Genomic DNA, 23478 nt, shown 5'->3' on the forward strand with positions numbered 1-23478 from the left:
GTTTTCTTTTTTTTTTTTTAAGTTCATTTCAAAAGCTTAACTATGAAGGTGTTGAAGAAAAACCAGACGTGGAATTTCTCTACAACAGTACTTCATATAATATTAATAAAGAAAATGAGATGTGTTTGCTATCAAAACCTGGTGAAAACCCATAAAAGCAAATTAAACATTTAAGCTCTATCTCTCAAAAGTAAAAACTATAAAAAAGTACAAATAAAACAAAATTCGATTATGACACTGCATTGTAGGGACAAAGATGGAATAAGCAAAGAGAAGAAAAGTAATGAATAGTAAGAATTTTTCCTACAATCTAAGCTCTACCAGAGCAAAGACTTTGAATACACTCTATTGCCATTTCCTATAACATTATCTGACACAAGATAGATGTTTGTGAATAATTAAATCAATGAATTAATGGTAGCCTAACTTCCGTATATGGCCCATATTCCTTTTGTTTGAGCCGTATGATATTTAGTTGAAAGTCCATGAGAAAATGGATATAGAAATTCAGATTTTTTTGTTTCTCAGGAAAAAGTGAAGTTATCTGTCAGATCTAGAATTATATGCCACATGGTGAAAACTGGCATGCACTCTCCATTTTTGCAGTTTCCACTCTTTCATTCATTTACTATCATCTCTCTAGTTTCCACTGGCATTTGAGTTTGTCACCCTAGACTTATCAAATTGGAGAGAATCCAATATATGTTCTGTAACACATACTCCCATCTATCCAACAATTACTAGTAAGGAAACTAAACCCAGACAAGTTCAATACTTAAAACAAAGTCACTTGGGAAGTTAGTGGAAGAGTCTGGAATACTTCCAGGTTTTCAAATCCCAAAGTTCAGAATTTACATAAATAGCACATTGTCACATTTCTAAAAAAGGGTTTTAAATGTCTGTTAAACTAGAACTCAACTCATCAGAAATTATAATAAACTACATTTGTTTTTCCTGCACTTGGGTTACAGGTGAAAGAGGAAAATCAAAAGAAAACAGGGGAGTCTTTCAGCTGTGTGATATGTTAAGAATATCACACACTGGTCTGCAAAGTCCATCTTTTATACCTATAGAGCTATATAATAAGACCTGTTGCTCATGATGGTGATGTCAATCATTGCAAGAGCATGGTCATCCAACTAAAGATTTAAATATATTTCAGGATACTCCAATTTTTAACTAAAATAAGTATACTAAGACATTATTATATCAGTTTTCAATGTATTAAAATCATTTTCCAATTAATCAAAAAAATAAATTTATATCCCATTCCATTAAGCAGTATAGTTTTTAAAAAAAAATCTTACTTAAAATACAGCAAGTGGCATGCTCCTAAAAATTTTTTTTTATTACCAAATGTCAAACCTATTCAAAATTACAGAAAATGATATGAGCCCCAGGTACCCACTACTCAACCTTATAAAATCCTAACATTTTGCCACATTATTGCATACATTTAAGAAACTAATAAAGCATTTCAGATAGTATTGAAATTCCCATGTCTAACACTTCCTGATCCCATTTTCCTATTTTGTCAGAGCCAATCACTACCCTTGGTTTGAGGCTTATTGTTCCCATGTAAGTTTTTATACTATTAGTACATGTATATTTGTAAATAACATCCAGCATTTTTTGTACTGTTTTCAAATCTGACAAATGGTGTCATATTGAATATATGACAGTGTGCTTCCAAAGTTAAATATAAGCAGGTCTGTTAATTTTTTAAAACTCTGAGGAAGAGAAATAGGAGGAGAGAAAGAAAATTATTTAAACTTGCCAAAGGTATCAAAAACCGAAAATTTACATACACACAAAAACTAACCTGTCTTCAAAAAAATTAAAATCTATACTTATGGTAAAGATAGCTAGAGTTTTAAATAGAAACAAAGACTCTCTTAACTAACAGAATTACTAGCTGAAATGGATACAATAACATTTCTTTAAAGAATTCATTAGGAAAAGGTGCCAGTACTGAAAAGCAGCTGAGGCCTAGCTAAGGAAGAGGTTTATTTCTTATCAGAATAGTATATTCCTGGTCTGAGGCTTCACTTCAAAGTCTCTAGGGTTCAATTAAAACTGGATTAGGTAGAAGCAGACCCTTCTTTGGGACTTTCTGTTCACTGAAACTCCACATCCACTGACAGCACCCTAGACAGAGGTCTAGCCCTCCAATGAATCAGTTGCTATGGAAACCGTATCATTACCATTGCTCTGCAGTTATGACCCCAAGTCCAGAATAGCTTGAAAGCTTAAGCTCACAGCACTGTCTTTAAATGTTTACCACTTTGTTTTAATATTGGGAGTACTATTATTAGCAGAAAATTCAATTTTCACTTTTTAATAATTTGTTTCAACAAGATGGTTTATTAGTTAAATGTTGACATGAGGGAATTAGAGAGGAAAGAACAGTATTTAATTTTAAATACAAACACACATATATACTATTTCTTTACATTGAAAAAAGCTACCATATCTTCTTTAAAATTTATATCTGAAAAAATGTTATTCACCCCCACTAATACACACATTTCCTCCTTCTACCCTTCAAATAGGATACTATGAATACATATGAAAACTTCTTCACCCTGTTGCATTTACTGACTTGAAAGTAAAGCATTTTCTTTTTTTACTTTTCCATTAACCATTCAGTTTGCAAAGCTTATGAATGTATCCAAATAAAAACCTTCATCTATTTTCTCTTCCTTATGAAAGAAGAAAAATAGAAACATGCCTTTATTGCCCAACTGCATGAATATCAGGCATTTTTAAAAGTAGAGTTAAATTAGTCTCTGAAAATAAAGCAGTATTTGTTTCACAAAAGGAAAGAAAAAGGTTTTGTTAAAAGAAAAAAAAAACTACCACCAATAAATTTTAAATGTGTTAAAATTCTTTTTGTAAGGCAATTATATTAAAAAGTGATAACATATTTTACCTTAAAAATATTTTGGGAGTGTTATATTTTTATAATATTATCCTTAATGGTTAAAGCTACATTACATACCCTAGTCCCAAATATTAGCCAATATTTGGAGAGGTTTTACTTTCTGATAATTCCAGATTGACTTTTGAACAATCTGATAACAGAAAATCAGATAATATACACCAACAAAATTTAAGTACTTAATTTTCACAACAAAACCATTTCCAGAATAAGGATATATCTAACATCAAGAAAAATGTTTTAAACTTAGTATACAAAATACAAACTAATTATGCCATCAATTAAGTAATAACACCACTACTAGGAAAGTCTAGAAAACATTCATATTCCATCATATTCCATTTTATAGAATACAATTATAAATTAGTCACAAGAATTATACGTTAATAAAATAGTATTTAAAATAAAAACCCATGTTGAAAACATTCAATATCAACTCACCACTAAATATATGTGTAAATGTTTTATTTATAATAATTTTACCAAAGTAATTTAAAGTAATTTTATGCAAGTACTTGAAAGTTACACTACTCTATTATTAACATAGCTTTTAGATTTTTATTGCATACAATTTACTCTGAAACTTGGTGTCAAAGCAAAGCACTTATTTTTTAGAAACATTGAATTCTACTTGGTTTAGAATTTACTTCATCACCAACCATTTGACTTTTAGTTTTAAGTTTTCAGATATAAGAATAAAACTTAAAGGTCCTTTTTAAATGTAAAAATTACATTTAGTTTACTGTGATGTATGACATACAGTTTACTGTGATGTAAACTATAACATGGCAATTTTGTTATTAAGTATATTATCAGCATACTTTGAAAAAAACACAGAATGATGCTAACAAAAATATGGAAGTTATAAATACAACAGAAAATTAACTCTTAAATTATGGGTAATTTTTTTTCATCTCTATAGTAAATTTCCTCCTTCTGCTTACTAGTACTATGATGCAGTACAGTATTCTCCTTAGTATTTTCATGGGTGACAAATTCAATTAAACATATTCATTACTCTAATGTTCTACTTGGCAGTTTAGTCAGTATGAAAAATAAAAAATATATAAATAAAATGCTATGTGACCTCTGTATTGATTGGGCTAAAATGGTTTTAGCCTGGGTGTGGATGATGGGGCAGCTGGGAGGGACAAGTGGGGAGCATACAAACACATACACTCTTATGTTTTCTCTTCCAATTACTGAGGGAGATGATAAAACCACAGCAAATGATGTATCAGCTCATTTTATCTTATCGCTTTGGGGCTAGGTGACAATGAAGTTCATATTTCACTGGCTCCCATTGAAGATTGTGAAAATTACTTGCCCTCATGACCTGAAATTTCACTACAAGACAGAAATTTCTCTTCTGCAAAGTAATGCAATTTTTCAGATGTCAACCTTTAGCCCAGCTTTAAAAATTAATTTCATTTATATTAACCAATGATATTGATATTTTCACAGAACGTTCTTTGATACATGAAGCACTGACTGGCAAATTGATGTTGCTTTAGATGGGCAAGACTATTTTATTTTAAGCTGCTATGGCAGACAGATTTATGGCAAACTGAAATTCCCATTTCATAATTTAATATTTGTGCTGGAGTGATGCACCTTTAAGCCTTTGGCCTATAAATAATTCACAATCTTTAGTTAGTTCTGTTTTATTTTCAATATTCTTCAGCTAAAAAATAATTTACATTATAAATGATGTAGCATAAAAGCAATCATTTATTGAACATTTAATATGTATCATAATGAGTCAAAAGCCAAATATGGTCATGAAGAAGCAGAACAAAGAAGGTATTTATCAATCATCCTACTAATTTTTAATTTAGTTTATTGTAAGAAACTATATCTGCAGTCTGATTACTTTTTTTAAAGAAGAATCAAAAATTAACCACAAAAGAATATTCAAGAACAATATTAAGGACCATGACTGCATATTACTTTATTTTTCATAGCAGTACATGAAGTAAAAAGCTAGGTATTAAATTTTCAGAAAAAGAGTAGATTGAACTTAGATAACTACCTAAATTAAAATAGAAATATATGGGTTTGGAGGTACCTTTTAAGATATAAACATAATAAAACAAAGTAACCAAGTCAACTTTATCATAAACAAAGTATGAACATCCATTTTAGCATAAGTGATAAAGGAATTACCTTTTATCTGCAGAAAAAAAATCTCAATGTTTTGAATAAAAGTGTTACTAAAAGATATAGTCTGGTGCCTTAGCAAGTTTTTATTACCTTTATCCAGTAAAGAGTTTTGTCTAATTAAAAAAAAATGCCTTGATAAGATAATTACACCAATACTCTTTCATTTTATTAATATGGTAAGTTAAGCATAAACATGCATAAATTTATGTATTAATCTATATTCTTAAAATAAGAGAAAGGCTAAAACATTTCCTTACATTAGCTAATTTCCCCCCAAAATGGTTTAACACTTATGCCTAACTTTGTACTTATATCTATATTTAAATTTTCCTTACAGGTATGATATGGGGAAAACAGTAATATAAATGATAATTTATTTTTTTAAATATATTTTTATTGATTTCAGAGAGGAAGGAAGAGAGATAGAAACATCAATGATGAGAGAGAATCATTGATTGGCTGCCTCCTGCACACCCCCTACTGGGGATTGAGCCTGCAACCCAGGCATGTGCCCTGACTGGGAACTGAACTGTAACCTCCTGGTTCATAAGGCAACACTCAACACTGGACTACATTGGCTGGGCAATAATTTTTCTATTTTGCTTGGAAAGATTCCTAATCACTTCTCAAAAACGTATATCAGTAACATGCTATTGTCACTGAAATCAAGTTATGAAGTATTTTTGCCTATTATTTCACAAACTGACTCTCTGAAGTTGAGCTTTCTACTCCTTAACAAAGAGTTGGATTTAAGTCAGCACTAATAAAAACTGTCTAATTTTAAATATATTAGATTGTTCTATAATATATACTGTTAAAACAATCAATGAGCACTATCTTTCTTCTCAATGCAAATTCTTACCTTATGAATTCAATCTCAGCCTCAGATTGTTATCAAAAATCCTGCCTAGATATATGAAGCAAAGCTTCAAGTTAGAGTAGTATCAGCCTGTAGCTAAACTACTTACTTCTTTGTAGCAGATATGATTGGAAGTTTCTCTGGTGAGTAAGCTATTTAAACTAAATAGTGTATCTTCAAGAAATGTGCTTTTGTTCTCAAACATAGCAGAGTACAGAAGTAAAAAACAAAATGCAAGTTTGTATAGTGAACAGCCTTGGAAGAGACAGATAATGTCTCCCTTAGAGCCAAGGGCAGGTTTGTTTATTGCCCAGTATAATAAAGATAATGACACCTTTTGGAGCAAAGGCCAGACTTTACTGCCCAGTGTACACATTTAGGGTTCTTGAAGATTGACATTGCTCAACTGGGATGTAAACTCACTGGGGTACACAGTATCTACCTGGGTCTCTTATCTCAGTCTGCTCAGACTGCATATAAAATAGCACAGGCTGCATGGCTTGAACTACAGAAATATATTTCTCACAGTCCTGGAAACTGAGAAGTCCAAGGCCAAGGTGCTAGCAGATCTGGTTCCTGGAGAGAACCCTCTTCCTGGCTCGTAGATCTCTGCCTTCTCACAGTATCCTCTAGTGGAAGGAGGGGGAGATCTTTCTTCCCCTTTTTACAAAAACAGTCTGATTGGATTCGGGTGCCAAGCTCATGACCTCATAAAACCTTAATTATCTCCTAAAGACCCTATCTCCATATATAGTCACAATGGGGGTTAGAGTTTCAACATATGAAGGGGGGAGGGACATAATTCTGTCCATAGCACCCCTCTTAGTCACCTCATAATTGTGCTATAAGAAAGATCTTTGTTCTGGCCCGGGAGTCTCATATCTTCATTGGTGAACTTTTGGCAAAACAAACTGTTAGCTTGCAGTAACTAACTATTCATCTGTGGTCAGGGACACTTGATGCTGCAACTCTTCAACAGAGCAAGTAGTTTTCATTGGCCTGCGGCATTTTCCATGTGTACATTCCCTAGTTCAAACCAAAACACGGGTATTCATAATACTATCAATAGGTTGATGAGGCAGAGAAAGGACACGTCAACGTTGTATAAACAGGATTTAAGTTATTCCAGTCTGCTTGCATTCTATCCTAAGTATATTAACTTAGTTCATCTCACTTCCCTTTCTTCTCATTGTGTGCTTTAAACTGATTTAATAAGTCATGTGATTTGAGAATCTTAATTTATAATATATTTGCTGGCTACTATCATTATAGCAAGGTAATTTCTCTCAGAACAGGTTCACAGCTAACCTTTACCTAACCTTAAATTACAAAAATGACTATAGGACAAAGGCAAAAAAATTTGAAGCTCCATAATTCATTTATAGTCAGCCTCACTTTAATACCGAAAACTTAAGCAAGAGTCTAAAAAAGGAAACTTGATGGGCAATGCCATCACTAAATAAAAATAGAGAACTTCTAAATAAGCCATAAACTAATAAAATCTAGCAATGATGTATAAAAATAGTATTTACCAAGAAATGTATATACTGCTAATGAAAACATGAAATCTAAAACCCCTTTGGAAAGTAATCTTATATTATTTATCAAAAATTAAAATAGCCACATTTTTCATACTGACAAAACAAAAATGGAAAATAAGACTGTAAAATCCAATGCATGTTATTAGGAAAATGGTTGAAAAAGTGTGATATGTCTTCTTCATTCACTAAAAAGAATGAAAAAAGCTACTTCAGCTGCCTTGGGTGATATCCACCATCAATATATAGTAGAGTGAGAAAAGCAACACACCAAGAAACGTGTACTGCAGGATTTCATTTTTCTAAATCAATGAAAAAAGCCCAAACAACACATAAGTGTCTATGAAAATGGAGAAAAATATGAACGGATACACACTAGATTGTTAACATATCAGTTAAGTATGAGAGAAGAGGATCTGGGTAGCAGATGGGAATTGAAACCTGCAACCCAGGTACATGACCTTGACCAGAAATCGAACCTTCGAACATTCGGTACACAGGCTGACACTCAACCACTGAGAAACAGCGGCCAGGGCTATAGTTTCCATTTTTGTATTGAGGTTCCCTATAGGTTTCCTTATGATGTTCATGTTTTGCATTAAATTTTGAGTATATTTATAATAGTATTTTTCCATATTAATCTTTTATTTTCTTCTTTTACTTATTTTTACCATTAACTAAACTCTAGATTTTATTTAGATTTTACAAATCTCTCCATTAATGTCCTCTTTCTATTCTAGGATCCAATAAGAAATACCAGAAGGAATTTACTTTTCAAGTCTCCGCAGTCTTCTCTGTGTGTGACAGTTTCTCAGTCTTGCCTCGCTTTTCATAACTAATAATCTTGAAGAATACTGGCTGGGAAAGTCTATAGACTGTTCCTAATCTGGATTTGTCTATTTTTCTCAGGATTAGAATGGGGTTATAGGTTTTCATTAGGAAAACAACAGAGTGAAGTGCCTCTATACTCATTTCGTATGAAGTAGTTATATGATATCCACCAACTATCACTAGTAATGGTAACATTCATCACATGGTTAAAGTAACATCTGCAAATTTACTATTGCCCTAGCCAGTTTGGTTCACTGGATAGAGTGTCGGCCTGTAGACCAAAGGGTCCGGGGTACAATTCCAGTCAAGGGCACTTATCTTGGTTGCAGGCTCCTCCTCGGCCAGGGCCCTGGTAGGAGCTTATGCAGGAGGCAACCAATCTATGTGTTTCTCTCACACAGATATTTCTCTCTGTCTTTCCCTCTCTCTTCCACTCTCTCTAAAAATCAATGAAAAAAATATCCTCGGGTGAGGATTAAAAAATAATAATCTATATATATAAAAGCCTAAGTGATCAAATGGCCGGTTGCTATGACATGCATTGACAACCAGGGGGCAGATGCTCAATGCAGGAGCTTCCCCCTGGTGGTCAGTGTGCTCCCACAACCAACCTCCTGCGCCCCCTCCCCCCGCCGGCCAACCTCCTGCAGCCCCGAACAGCCCCAATCACTGGCCAGGCCGAGGGACCCCACCTGTGCACGAATTCGTGCACCAGGCCTCTAGTAATAAATAAAGTTACTATTATTTGCTTCCCTTACTCTATTATTTGGAAGTTGTCACTACTCTAGCGACAACTTTCCCCCAGAGCAGCGGTTCTCAACCTGTGGGTCACGACGCCTTTGGGGTTGAACAACCCTTTCACAGGGGTCACCTAAGACCATCGGAAAACACATATATAATTACATATTGTTTTTGTGGTTAATCACTATGCTTTAATTATATTCAATTTGTAACAATGAATTTGGGGGTCACCACAACATGAGGAACTGTATTAAAGGGTCGCAGCATCAGGAAGGTTGAGAACCACTGCCCTAGAAATTAAGGTCCATCCTCTGGAATGGAGAGATTATAAATATAAAATACAATATATATTAAAAATAGATTTTTAAATTCCATAATCTCTATCACTTCTGTGACTCTTGCTATTGAGTGATTTTTCTCCTAGAATCACATTTACCTGCTTCCTGGCATTTCAAGTAACTTTTTGTATATTGAATAATAATATTCCTATCCATAAGGACTCACAATTATTTTCCTTAGGTTTTTTTTGTCTTCCATCAGAGAGAAGTCAAGTTTGTTCTAGCAGACAGCTAATTTACTTGTGGATCAGGTTATTCCTTTTCAGGGTTGTTTCAAGCTTTGTTAAGACAAGTATAGAGTAGTATTTATTACCCCAGGACAGAGCAGAGCAGTTACGTATAAGCACTTCATATACTTAGTCATAAAATGGGGTAACTGGAGCAGGATAATAGTAGCAGAGATTGATTTTACCTTACAGTTGGATCACTAGCAATCCATACTACCTTCCTTCCCAACACCACTTTACCCCAACTCACAGCAATTAAACCACAGGCATCTTCCACTGTTTATTTCAACACAATTTTACCTCAATAAACATGAAGGGAGGACTGGGCATGGTGCGGTATGCTCAGGCTAATTGTGAATTCAAAAGTTTCTAAGGAATAACCAAGATCAACACACATAAACACTGATTTCACTGTGCTCTACTCAATGGAAAAATAAACCAACCCAAAAGCACAATTCAGGTGTTTTGTACATTTATCAGTAATATGGACTTTGCTTCTTAAACTTAGTATTACATTTACTAAGGGCTTCTATAGTTGTAGGTATACATTTCACTCATGAAGAAATACAGTAAGCAGCATTATAAGCAAAAAGAAAAAAATGTTGAGTTTTGTATTTAGGCTAGGGCAGATAATCCCTTCAACCTACAAACGTGATATATTTCAAAACCCAGTCCACACACTAGCAATTAGTCCCATTGAAACAATGTTATAAATATTGGTTAGATTCCTAGGTTCGCTCACAAAGTGCTATTCTGCCCCCAAAGTAACTGAATCATATAAAAACTCTGAATTCTAATCATCCAAGGCCAAACGACCTCTTAGCTTCTTCCCATCTCAACCCCAGAACCTCAGAGAAACAATCATTTTTATAGAAGTTACTAATTCAAAGTGTCTAAATAGAGAGTAGTCTGTATATATATTGAGATTTGTTCAGAAAGTTCAAGATCTCTTTAATGTTGTCCAATTATACAGGTTCAATTCTATTAAGGGCAAACTTCTTTTTAAGTAGATTTAAAAATCTGTATTACTGAAAATCGATGTATACCCAATTTTTTCTCTTAATGTTTTTATGTAATGTATCAGCTAAAGTGAGCCTCGGAAGGCATTTTTCATGTTCTACATACTGGAAAACTGCACAAAATATTATTTTATGCTGTTCCTTAGGCAGCAGATGACATACTCTGACTTTTTATTTTTTTCCTTCTAAGAGAACACATTTTGGTTTCATATATTTTCAGTTATGTTCTTTTTTCATAGTCCAAAAGATTCATTACTTTGATGACCATTTATCAGAGTTTCAAGTTCAATCTATAATACCCATTGAGATAGCAAATAATTCAGCCTCAGTGACTGTGTGTGTGAAAATGGGCTGTGTCCTAGATAAATGGCCTACCTGCCTCTGACATAGATTAGGTCATCATTCAAACTAACCACATAGCTCCACAACCAATTCTAGGAAACACAGGTTCACTTTAGCTGATGTTTCTGTTTTCCTGTAGATTCTTCCTTTTAGATAGTTACAATGTCATCAAAACATTATGGCATAGGTTTGAACAACCAAGATTCAGAAATATAATGATAAAGATATTTCCTATGTTTTGCAAACCACCAACTGTTCAATATATACCTATATCTGACTTCTCTTTTACACTAGGACATCCTCTAAATCTCTGGAATTTCAATCTGAATAGAAGTATGTAAACCATAGTATTCTAAGGTGGCAGACAACAAAAGCCATTACAAGCATACATCTCTTTTCATATTCAAATAAGCTTTATTTTATCCTCTCAAATTTCTGACCTCTTTTCTCTTGCCGCTTATCTTGCTATTAGAAGAAAGAAGCAAACCATTTAGAAAGAGAGAGACTGGCTACCTAGAAAGCTACTCATAGAGTAAAATTACCTTGGTAAATGCAACAGAGTCCAGAGTTTCACTAATATTACATATTCAGAAATAGAAACAAATCAAGATTCAAATAAATGAGAGCATGACTGAACAGGTGAACCATATCAATAACTATCTGTTAGGTGAGAAATACAATTCCTATTTTTGTAAAATACTTTTATTTGGGGTTTCAGTTACTTGTAGCCAAGTGTTTTCATATCTATTAACTTAACCTCAAAGAAATCAGTAGAAAGGAATAAAAAGGCATCCATCCAAATAAGCAAAGGACTATTGAAAGGAAGACAGCGGCAAAGAGATCTCAATAGCATTACAGAAGACACACAGATACATACCTGTGGTCATTATTTTAGCAAAAGGAACCAGTCCCAACCTAAATAGTCACCAAGAGGACTGATAAGAAGTCACCTAATTCATTCTGCAGACCTTTAAGGTTCTCAGTACTTAAGTCTATAGAGTGGGGGTAAGGGGAAGAGATAAACCAAAGGACTTGTATGCACGCATATAAGCCTAACCAATGGACACAGACAACAGGGCGGTGAGGGCATGATTGGGGGGTGGGAGTGGGGGGGGAAATGGAGGATAAGGACACACATGTAATACCTTGATCAATAAAGAAAAAAAAACCTGTTAAATAAAAAAAGAAAAAGAAAAAAAAAGTCTAAAGACTAGCTGGATTCCAAACCTCTCTCTCCATCAAGCTGAAGAGCTAGTTCACTCTTTTTCTCTCCTGTCTCCTCCCCAACGGGAAACCTGAGATTGATTTGCTGATAACTTAGGGACCCCAGGAGCAGTGGAAAATAGGGACAAGGTGCATGGCATAAACAAAGCACGAAGGAGAAGTCAACAGACTTCCCACTCCTCCCTATTTGTTCTCATTATGCTTCCTCTACTCTATCCCTACAAAGCCTTCTGAAGGTAAAAGAAGAATCCTCCGTGGGGTTTTCCTATTAAAGTCTGCATGCAACACTATTTTGTATTAGTTTTAGGTGTACAGCACAGCAGATAGACATTCAGATAGGTTAAAAAGAAACACGAAGGATTCTTATTTGGAGAAACCGAATGGTCCGCCTAAAAAAGCATTCTGATGCTGATACTTGACTGGATCCGTGAATAGACAGGAGGGCTCACAGGCTGCCAACAATATAGAAAAAAAACAAGAAACATACCTATCTATAAATACAGAGCTTCCAATTAGGTCTGAGGGCTGCGTGTGACAGCCAAGCAATTTGAGAGAAGGCTCCAACATGACAAAAATCAAAACAGAAAAAGAAAAGAAAAAAGAACTCGAAGAGAGAAAGAAAATCAGAATGAAACTTAAAAAAAAAAAACTAACAGAAGATCTTACAACCATATTAACCTAGGTTGGATGCTAGCCCTCCACCCAAAAAAAGAACAAAGCAAAATAAAAGAACTCTTTACAATTAAATTTTTAAGTTAAAAAATAACAACTTCCATGAAAAGACTGAGAGATAATGTTGAGAAAAATGTCACAGAAATAGAAGAGGTGAGAGAGAGAGAGAGAGAGAGAGAGAGAGAGAGAGAGAGAAAGAGGAAAAGAAAATACACAGAAATTAAAGATGAATCCAGAGAAGGAAAAAAAAATTCAGAACTAAAGGTCACACATCTCAAAATGTAAAGAGTCTACCTAGTGCCCAGTACAATGAATGAAATAAGATCCACATTAAGGCAGAGATTCCAATGCAGCAAATATCCTAAAGTGAAAGATGAGCCATGCCTAAAAGGCAAACCATCTGGGATGCTGGAGCAGAAAATGAAAGACAACAAAATGTGCTAGGAAATGCTGTTTATTCTCAGCACCATCCCTGTTCTCCTAAGCTCTATCCTGCATAGTAGGAACTGGAAACTTATAAACTGTATTTCCTCAATCCCTTGCCAGCAGATTTTAGTGTAGAGCCCACAGTGAAAACATTTGCAAAAGATTTAGATGGCAGAAGAAACGTATAAACCATTGATCTCCAGTAGTAGTTGTGGTTCACCTACAATTCCTGTACTTCCACATTCTTAAAAACCTTAAACGGTTTTCCACTGGTTATGTTAGCCTCTATTCCAAGTAATACATCCCTTGCTGACTTCGGAAAACTTAAGGTAAATATAAAGAAGTGATAGATCATTTGATGACAATTATTTATATAGTGTTCAATAATGACCATTATTTGCATAGTCACTACATATACACATTGACTTGTGACTTAAGGTTGTGATGTAGTTATATACAGAGAATAGAGATAGGAGAAATCGTTTGTGGGAAATATGATAGAAGGACATATTTTCAATTTCCATACAAAGGAAGCCTTTAATATTTAAAGTTGGTAATTTAAAAAATAGCAACGTAAAAAGGCAGTTAGGTTACCTTAGAGCAGTGGGTCAAAGCATGGGGCAGAGGACTGCTTAGAGGACTGCTTTTAGGTAATAAAAAGTCTTCCAGCAACATTAGATATTTTAGGCAGATAATGTCTTACTTTCTTAAAAACAATGAAAATAAGAAAGAACAAAGTTTTAAACCAAACACAAAATATAGTTGAGCAAGACATTAATCCTTCCAACGTACAATCAGATGGCCACACTGCTGGGATTTGAATTCAGGAATAAGATAACATTGGGGAAAATGACAGTAACTCTAATTATTTAAAACTGAATCTTGCCCGACTGGCATGGCTCAGCGGTTGAGCATCGACCTATGAACCAGGAGATCACGGTTTGATTCCCTGTCAGGGCACGTGCCCGGGTTGTGGGTTCGATCCCCAGTGTGGGGTGTGCAGGAGGCAGCCAATCAATGATTCTCTCTCATCATTGATGTTTCTATCTCTCTCTCCCTCTCCTTTCCTCTCTGAAATCAATAAAACTATATAAAAAATAAAAATGAATCTTGATATGCCTCTATTCCAAGCCAATCATACCAGTTTTGTTTCCTCAAAGTACTGTCTTAGCTGAAATTAACTTGTTCATCTATTTACTTATTATTTTTCTTCCTCATACCTATGGAATGGAAGCTACATAGGAGCAAGGACTTTGGTACTCAGTAGGATATCCACAGAGTCAAGAATAGATTCGGGCACTCAATACATATTTGCTGAATGACTAATTTATCCTTATAATCAAACACAATTTTTTGGCCTTTATTTTATAACTCTTCATTTTTCTAGATTTTTTGCAACTCAATCCCACTTTGCTAACTTCCCAGAAACACCATGTCTCCTTGCCTTTCCAACTACATCTTTGCTTCTAGGCCTTTGCACTCACCATTCCCTCTATCTGGGACATTCTTTCCTTAGATAGCCACGTGGCTTTTCCCCTCACTTCATTCAGGTTTCTTCTGAAACAGCACCTTACTACAGTCATTACTACTTTATTTTTCTCTTTGGTGATTATTAGCAATTGACAGACATATTTATTTCTATGCCTATCCCCACCAAACTATAAGCTCAATGAGAGAAGTATGTTGTCCATATTTCTTTACTGGTACAGTCTCAAAAATTAAAATAAAGCTCCTGGCCATAGTAGGCACTCAACAAATTTTGTTGAATGAGTGGATGGTCACAATCTGAATTAATACTGTTATGAAATCAACAACCTCCACAAAACTACTTTGTCTTCCTGAAGTCTTTTTTTAAAGTATCAATAATAAATACAAAACTAAGGAGACTGGGACAGTGACACTCCATGCTTAGCTGTAATTGCAGTCCAACAGAAGGTCTTATGTTTAGATTCTAGTGATTAAAGGCATCACACAGGGACCTAAAATATACAATTTCTAGCTTTTGGATGTGAGAAATTCAGCTGCTGTGATAGATCTCTACCATGAGCACCACAGAAACCTAAATGCAAATTCATGCATGTCTGATTCAATATATCTTACTAGTTTTAGTTCTGTCTTCTAGCCACAACCTTTAGTTTTCAACAGTTTAATGAAAACTGCATGATAAACTCTACTTTTCGTATGGTGTGCTCGAACCCATCTTATGGGTACTGTCATTATCACCTCCTTCTTAGAGCTTGATTGATCACTCTTTTTCCTTATGTTCATTAATCTCATCACCTTATCTTTTATACCACTTCATTTTAGCAGAAAGGTAATAATAAAACCCTCATCCATTATCCTTTTACTCATCTAGTCAAGCGGAAATGGTTAATAACATGCTACAAATTGAACTTCAATCACCTCATTTTCTCCTTTGTTGAATACACATTAAAATATATTCCAAAAGTGCAATTTGTTTTACAGGAGAATTTGTGTTATATTGCTACAGACAACTAAAATTAAGCGTTTCTCAGTTCAGTTATTAAATATATCCAAGTGCTCTTTTATCGATAATACTAAAACATTAACTCATTTTATTAGGGTATAATAATACAAGAGTCTTATCTCTCAGAACACAAAGACATCTAGACTACCTAATAGTATGTGTTATATGATGTGTCATTTATCTTCAAGAAAAAATTACTAGTGATGATTTATGAATTGGTACATTATTACAGATGAAATTGCTCTCTATTTTTAAAAGTTAATTTGTTTACATGCAGCCTTATCTTCTAATGTAAGCCCTATTAGTGAAGAAGTCTATAACTGTCATATAAAACAGAAGGAATGGGTATATACATAAAATAGAAAGGCATAATGATTTAAGATTTTAAAACTAGCCTTTTGAATGGAATACATTTAATATATAATTAGACTATGGTTTTCAAAAGAGAAAAGAAACAATGACAACTAAAATCATACAACATTTTTATATACATTACCACAAGCACCTGTACTGAGTTCTAACAGTCCTATAACTATTAGGGGGAAAATAGCTATCGTATTGTGAAGATAAGATTTTCTACTAATTTAAGTAGGTATCGCCCATCTATTTGTAAATGGGCATGCTCACCAACTGACTAAAAACTAGACTTACAGAAAATATTAGAAAACTTAACCAGATAATCAAGACTCGGTTAGTATTATCTTCCTATCATCCTAAAAATATGTTCTGACTCTAGGAAGGAATTTAGCAAATGACTTAATATCAATATTTGAGCCCCTAAACTGTACCACTTGTTGAGAATACTCCTCATGTTTATTATGGAAAAGAAAACTTGTAATATACATGTAAACCTATTTTCTTATACTGTTCTTTTAAAAAAGTGTTCCTTTTATCCATTAAAATGACTCTAAAATACCAAAAATAATTAATAATTATGAAATTATTAAATTTTATAGCATTGTATAATCAATCTTTTGGTATTGCAGAATCAAGAATAGGTATCAGTTTTTGTTTACACATATTTAAGACTTTTTAGAACATCATCCAGTCCCTATGAATAAGCTTACTCTCCTTTTGCATGTTTTACACTTCTTGTGTTAGTGGAGGGTTTTTAAGATACTTTTCATGTTAGGTATGAATTACATGTCATAATTACACTATGTTTTCCACAAACAGTCCTTATTTTCTGTAAACTACACAAAATAGTATTATTATAGGTTAAAATTATTAAATACTTCTTTCCTACAAAGAACCTATGAGAATATATTAAGTTTATATTATATATATTGAAAATATATTTTTCCTTTTAAAAAGGACTTATTAACATTTTAATACTATTTAGCATGTAAAAATTGGAAAAGAATCAATAAGTAAGCCCATGTATGAAAAAGTATTAATTTTAATCTATAAACATCACTGAATAGTATCAGATACCACTGCCTATAAGCAAATGACTTCACCTATTTAATGAGTCAGGAAAATCAGCTACTACAGCCCTAACCAAAAGGCTCAGTGGATAGAGCATCAGCCTGAGGACCAAAGGGTCCCAGGTTCGATTCAGGTCAAGGACACTTACTTCCATTGCAGGCTCCTATAGGAGGCAACCAATGAATGTGTTTCTCTCACATTGATATTTCTGTCTTTCCCTCTCCCACTCTCTAAAAATCAATTAAAAAATATCCTCAGATGAGGATAAAAAAAATCAGCTACTACATGAGGACTCCAGCAAACATGCAAAGGTTTGGCTCCAGTGCTGACAGAATTAGTGTGATAAAACTGTAACAAACTGATGAAAGCCCATTTCTTCTTAAAATCAACATTTCATGTAATTAATAGCCAATAGCAAAATGTGGTAATTTAAAAACATTTTTATTTATACACTTTACATTTTAATGTGTTTTTGTATTTGAACATAATGATTTCAGTTTTCTATATTCCTGACCTTTCTCTTAGTTTATCAATAACTTTATTGCTTAGTCATTTCTCTAAATTTTCTCCTCTGTTGGTTCTCTTTCTACATTGAAATATACATGCAATGTAAGGATTCAAACAAGAACAAATTTTAATTACTGTTTTTGCAAACAGTATTCCCAACTTATCGGTTAAGAGAAAAACACATTATTTAAAGTTTTCTTGTTAGCTGGGTAATGCTTTTGCCCCACAACATGGAGAACTATTTACTTTTAAAACAAAGGTAAGAATATTCTAAATTGAAGATAGAAATTACCTTTTAACATTCTATATTTTCCTATGTTATTGTTTCCTAAGTAATCTGAAAGACAGTGAGAAAGACATTTTATAGCATAAAATACTTTCACTCTTAAGACAAAATGCTAGTGTTACACCTCCAGAGCTGGTGTGGTTAAGAGCAGCTTTACATGTTAATAGTGGGCCAGGAGACAGTATGTCTCCTTGTGTTCCAAGATGAGATACCATCACCTACGTCATAGCTTACCAAAAAATGTGTTTTAATCTAATTAAGCATTGACATTTAACTTGCAGTTTATAGGAATTACAGAGAACAGAAGTACAAGCTAAATAATCTATATAATAAAAGCCTAAGCAACCATTATGGTGGAACGACTGGAATGACTGGTCGCTATGATGTGCACTGACCACCAGGGGGCAGACGATCAACGCAGGAGCTGCCCCCTGGTGGTCAGTGTGCTCCCACAGGGGGAGCGCCACTCAGCCAGAAGCTGGGCTCATGGCTGGCGAGCGCAGTGGCGGTGGCGGGAGCCTCTCCTGCCTCCGCAGCAGTGCTAAAGAGCAGCAAGCCCAGCAGTAAGGAGCCTGCTGCTGAGGAGCAGCGAGCCAAGTGGTAAGGAGCGAGTAGGCGGGCGGTAAGGAGTGAGGGGTCCCAGACTGGGAGAGGGCGCATGCCAGACTGAGGGACCCCTCCCCACCCCAGTGCATGCATTTTGTACACCGGGCCTCTAGTTAATATATATAAGAAAGCAAAGAGATAAATTCAGAGGGTGAGACATTCTACAAGACAAATAGCCTAGTCTCTTCAAGTGAGTGTCATGAATAAGGGATTTTTTTTTAGAATAAAAAAGACTTATGGGACAAAATAACACAATAAAAAAACCCAGTCCTGGATCAAATCCTGTTTTGGGCCACCAAATAATAAGGAATATTTTTTGGAGACAAGACAATACATTTAATGTACTTTAGGAATAATATTAAGTAATATTACGAATTTTGTTAGGTAATAATAATATTTTGGTCTATGTAGAAAATTATGTTATCCTAGAGAAACAAAAAAGTATTTAGAGAAACAAATAAGATAGCTGGTTATCCAAGTTACTTTGAAATTGTTTGGCATTTTCACTGTGGTAGTGAGGGTTCTGGGGCTGGTAACGTTCACTTCCTGTTCTGGTTGCTGGCTTCATGGGTCTGTCCAGTCTACAAAAGTCAGCAAGTTGTACAACTCTGTGCACTTTTTCTACACCATGTAATTCAATAAAAAGCCTGAAATTCATCATTATTAAAAAATAAGTGAATTAATTTTAAAATGCATGGATTCTGAAACAGTCTGCCTAGGTTTAAATGTTGGCTCTACCATGTACTACATCTGACCTTGAGTATGTTACTAATATCTCTATTTCTTCATCTGTAAAATGTTAGCCATAAAATAATTATTCTTTTACATCAATAACTCCATTTCTAAAGTAATTTCTGTTTTTTAGTTTAGACTACTTTTAGTATTCATTTCAAAACACAGTTCTAATTCCTGATATCTAATATTTGGAAACATTCTGAAATAAATATAGTACAGGAGTTTTGAACTGAAATAAATGCCTTTAGTTTTTTAAAGTTGAAAGAAAATTCACAGTATTAACTTAGTTTTAATTCTCACATGCATATTAACCCTTTGCACTCCGTTGTCCCCTCTCAGGGAACATCGGAATTCTAGCATATCACTCGGATGTCCCCTCTCAGGGGATATTGCAGTTTATTAATGATTACGGGGAATTGAGTTATTTCAACGCAACTTTTTGAGACATGCATGTTTCCCTGAAGTTTTATCTTGAAATGGCACAAGAAATTAAATCAAAATATCGTAAAATTACTAAGATATATACAAGAAATGTCAGCGGGTTTTGTGTCGGATTAAACAATAAACTACATATTCCCGATGTGGGACAAAGAAAACGGGACTGCATTGTGTGTTCTAACAAGAAAACACCTGGTGGCAGGCGTCAAACCACTTATTACTGTCAAACATGCACTAATCAGCCTGCAATGCATATTGGGGAGTGTTACAAAACTTATCATACTGTACAAAATTATAAACAATAAAATATTGTGTTTTTTTTTGCAAATATACATTCCTCGATGTCACCCAATTCATATAAGTCCAATATCATTATAATACGTTACTTGGTTCCAAAATTATACTAAATAATACGAGGGTCTGTAAATGCACGTTTCTGCCGCAAAGTAGCGTCGAGTAGCTGGTAGCCAATGTCCAGAATGGTTCGGAGTGCAAATATTAAGTGATATGTCTGCTCTAGATAGTTACTTGGAAATGGTACTGATTGCACAGTGCAACTCTAGTTCAAAGTAACATGCCAGAATAGGATACATTAACTTGGCCTGAACCTCACTCAATCTGGGAAGTAGTCTAGAGGACAGAAACTGATATGCATCTATACCGTAGAACAGCCGTGGGCAAACTACGGCCCGCTTGAAATGAATAAAACTAAAAAAAAAAAAAAAAAAAAAAAAAGACCGTACCCTTTTATGTAATGATGTTTACTTTGAATTTATATTAGTTCACACAAACACTCCATCCATGCTTTTGTTCCGGCCCTCCGGTCCAGTTTAAGAACCCATTGTGGCCCTCGAGTGAAAAAGTTTGCCCACCCCTGCCGTAGAATCACAAGTGGAAGTGAGGAAGCTATCTCTAAGAAGACTATTCAAAATATTTCTTCACTACTGGAACTGTGTATATTTATCAGAAATGGAACTCTAGGAATACCTTTTAGATTATCAGTCCATCAAACAATATCAATGAAGGCATAAAAACATTTATGTACTTCAGAAATATTGCTTTATTATTTTAAATAATCATTGTTTGGCATTTCATTCTTTATTTTTAAATTATGGTTTTGATGTCACTTGTAGCATATTAAATAGTTTAAATTTAATCATTGCTAAGTTACTCCTAAGTATTTTCTATTATATTTCCTGCCACTTATAAATGAATATAAAATATTCTGTATAATGGATATTTTAATGATATAAGCTGAGAATTGTTTTTGTGTTCTCAAACTCGTACTATAATGTTATAGGTAGTATGTTGAACAACATTTTTAAAAGCAATTAAACTGAAGATTCTAAATCATCCTATCAAGTATTATAAACTAGCCTGGGTTAATTGTGCAGTTACAAAGTAGCTCAACAATAAGCAATTATAAGAATGTTTATAACATATTCCTTATTAAAACAGCATTTTATGCTTTCCTGAAAGTGTTTTTGCTTTATAACTGTTTAAATGTAGCTTTGGACAGGTAGCTCAGTTGGCTGGAGTGTCATCTCAATACACCAAGGTTGTGGGGTTCCTTCCCCGGTCCAGGCACTTACAAGAAGCAACCAATGGATGCATAAATGAGTGGAACAGCAAGCTGATGTTTCTCTCTCTCCCTCCAATAAATAAAAAAAATATGAAGAGAAAAAAAGACTATTTAAATGTAGCCATTATCCAACTGTATAAATTAGCGTAGTTATCTAATAGAGGATATAAACACAGAACCTAGTAAGAAAGCTCTTTTTTATCAGCAAAATCAACTTTACAGAGTATCCTGCTTAGAAACTAGACAGCATTAAGCCAAAATTTGAAGCTATTGTGTTGCCCTAAAAAGTTTTAACCATAGAGATGTTCAATCAGAAATAACTTTTCTGATTTTCAGTATGAATTAAACAATTTAGAATAAAAAACAGTAAGTGAAAATCATAATATTTTTTTTAATGGTGGCTGCATCAACTATGGCATATTTGGCTATAAGTAAAACCTAACTAAAAAATGTTTGAAGCAAATTAGAAACTTCTATTTCTTGTCAAATAACAAAGGTAATCCAAAGGTAGCCATTTACCAGATCAGTGGCTCAAGAACATAAAGCCTGAGGTCTCCAACTTTCTTGGTTTGTTCCAACTATTATGTTTAAGTTCCAGTAGGAATAAGAGAAAGGAAAAGACACAGAGCAAAAGGGAAGTCTAAACCGAGACCCTTCCACCTATAAAAACTCTCCCAACCCACGAACTTCCAATCACAGCTTATTAGACAAAACTATACATCTAATTGCTAGCCCTACCTTCAAGGAAAACTAGTTAAATTATGTGTGTTGGTGTGTATTTGTTAAGCTGGGAAAATTGCTGCCTTTCAAAATTCAGGGACCTGGCAGTTTAAATGTCTTCTTAAAATATGCCCCTGAACCTAATTTTATTCCAACCATTTCTTATAAAAGAGTTCAGAAGATAATACCAAATATGCTCATTGAAAATCATCCAAAAAGGAAAATATATCAGATATAAAATAACTTATTTGGCAAAAGGTGTCAATTTTTATGGTTTCTACTGCATTCTTTAAAATCAATCAATAAAGCAATATATTATATTTGAATCACACATTGAACTTTAGAATGGTATTTCACAATTTGTAGTACTTTTGAACCAATTTTTTACTTTTGAAACAAATCTCCAGCAAATGGGTTTACTGCTTCCCTCACAAAGATATCTCTGACATTTCCTCTTCTCCCACCTGTCCCCAATTCCCCATAGGGACTACAATCAATAGGTAAGAGTATCAATTCTAGAATCAGACTGCCCGAGTTCAAAACCCAAGTTCAACTTTAGACAAATTAAATGAGATAACACATGTAAAATTCTTACTTCATGTATTATAGTATTTTCTTTATAGTTATGACCTTTCCTTTCATTTGGGATACATTCATTAAATGCTTAACTATGTACCAGACATGTGCCAAGCACCCTACAAATAAATGAATACTGAGTTTGTTTTCTACAGCTATAGAGTAGAAAGCAGAGTAAAAATAAAGTTATTATAAAGTAATGAAACGATAATAAGGGATTGGAGATTCTAGAAAAGTTCCTGCCACCTATAATACCCAGATAAGAGTGGCCTTGGCCCTAACTGGTTTGGCTGGTTGAAGGCACATCCCCAGGAGGGGGTGTGCAGGAGGCAACTGATTGATGTTTCTCTCTCATGGATGTTTCTAACTATCTATCCCTCTCCCTTCTTCGCTGTAAAAAAATCAATAAAATATATTCTTTTTAAAAAAGAGTGGCCTAAAGGACAAATCAAGAATCAATCTTAATACCTTAAAGTTACTCAATCTTTTCAGAATTTTGTTCCATATAATTATAAATTTAGTAATGAAATAGCCATAATCATATTTAAAAGAAATTTTAAAAATTTTATAGAAAACCTTAAGAATATTCGAGATAGATTGGTGGTATTAAAAAGTTAGGCCAAAAAAAAGTTAGACCGAAGTAATTTTATATTGAGACATGCCACTAAAACACAAAAATGCAAATAAATTGCCATTCATATTACCAAAACCAAAAGTGGAAATATTAACCTGCCCCCCTCAAAAAAAACAACAACACACACACACACACACACACACAAAAAAAAAAACCT

The 23478-nt window shown here is 34.0% G+C and overlaps 1 protein-coding gene across 2 annotated transcripts in view; it reads right to left on the reverse strand.

Annotated features, from left to right (window-relative positions):
- Window positions 1-23478, reverse strand: part of LRBA (LPS responsive beige-like anchor protein) — a 546641-nt gene that overhangs the window by 165245 nt on the left and 357918 nt on the right. The window lies entirely within an intron of this gene.

The sequence above is a fragment of the Myotis lucifugus genome, unplaced genomic scaffold (assembly GCF_000147115.1).
Source record: "Myotis lucifugus unplaced genomic scaffold, Myoluc2.0 scaffold_1, whole genome shotgun sequence".
In the NCBI taxonomy this organism is placed as follows: Eukaryota; Metazoa; Chordata; class Mammalia; order Chiroptera; family Vespertilionidae; genus Myotis; species Myotis lucifugus.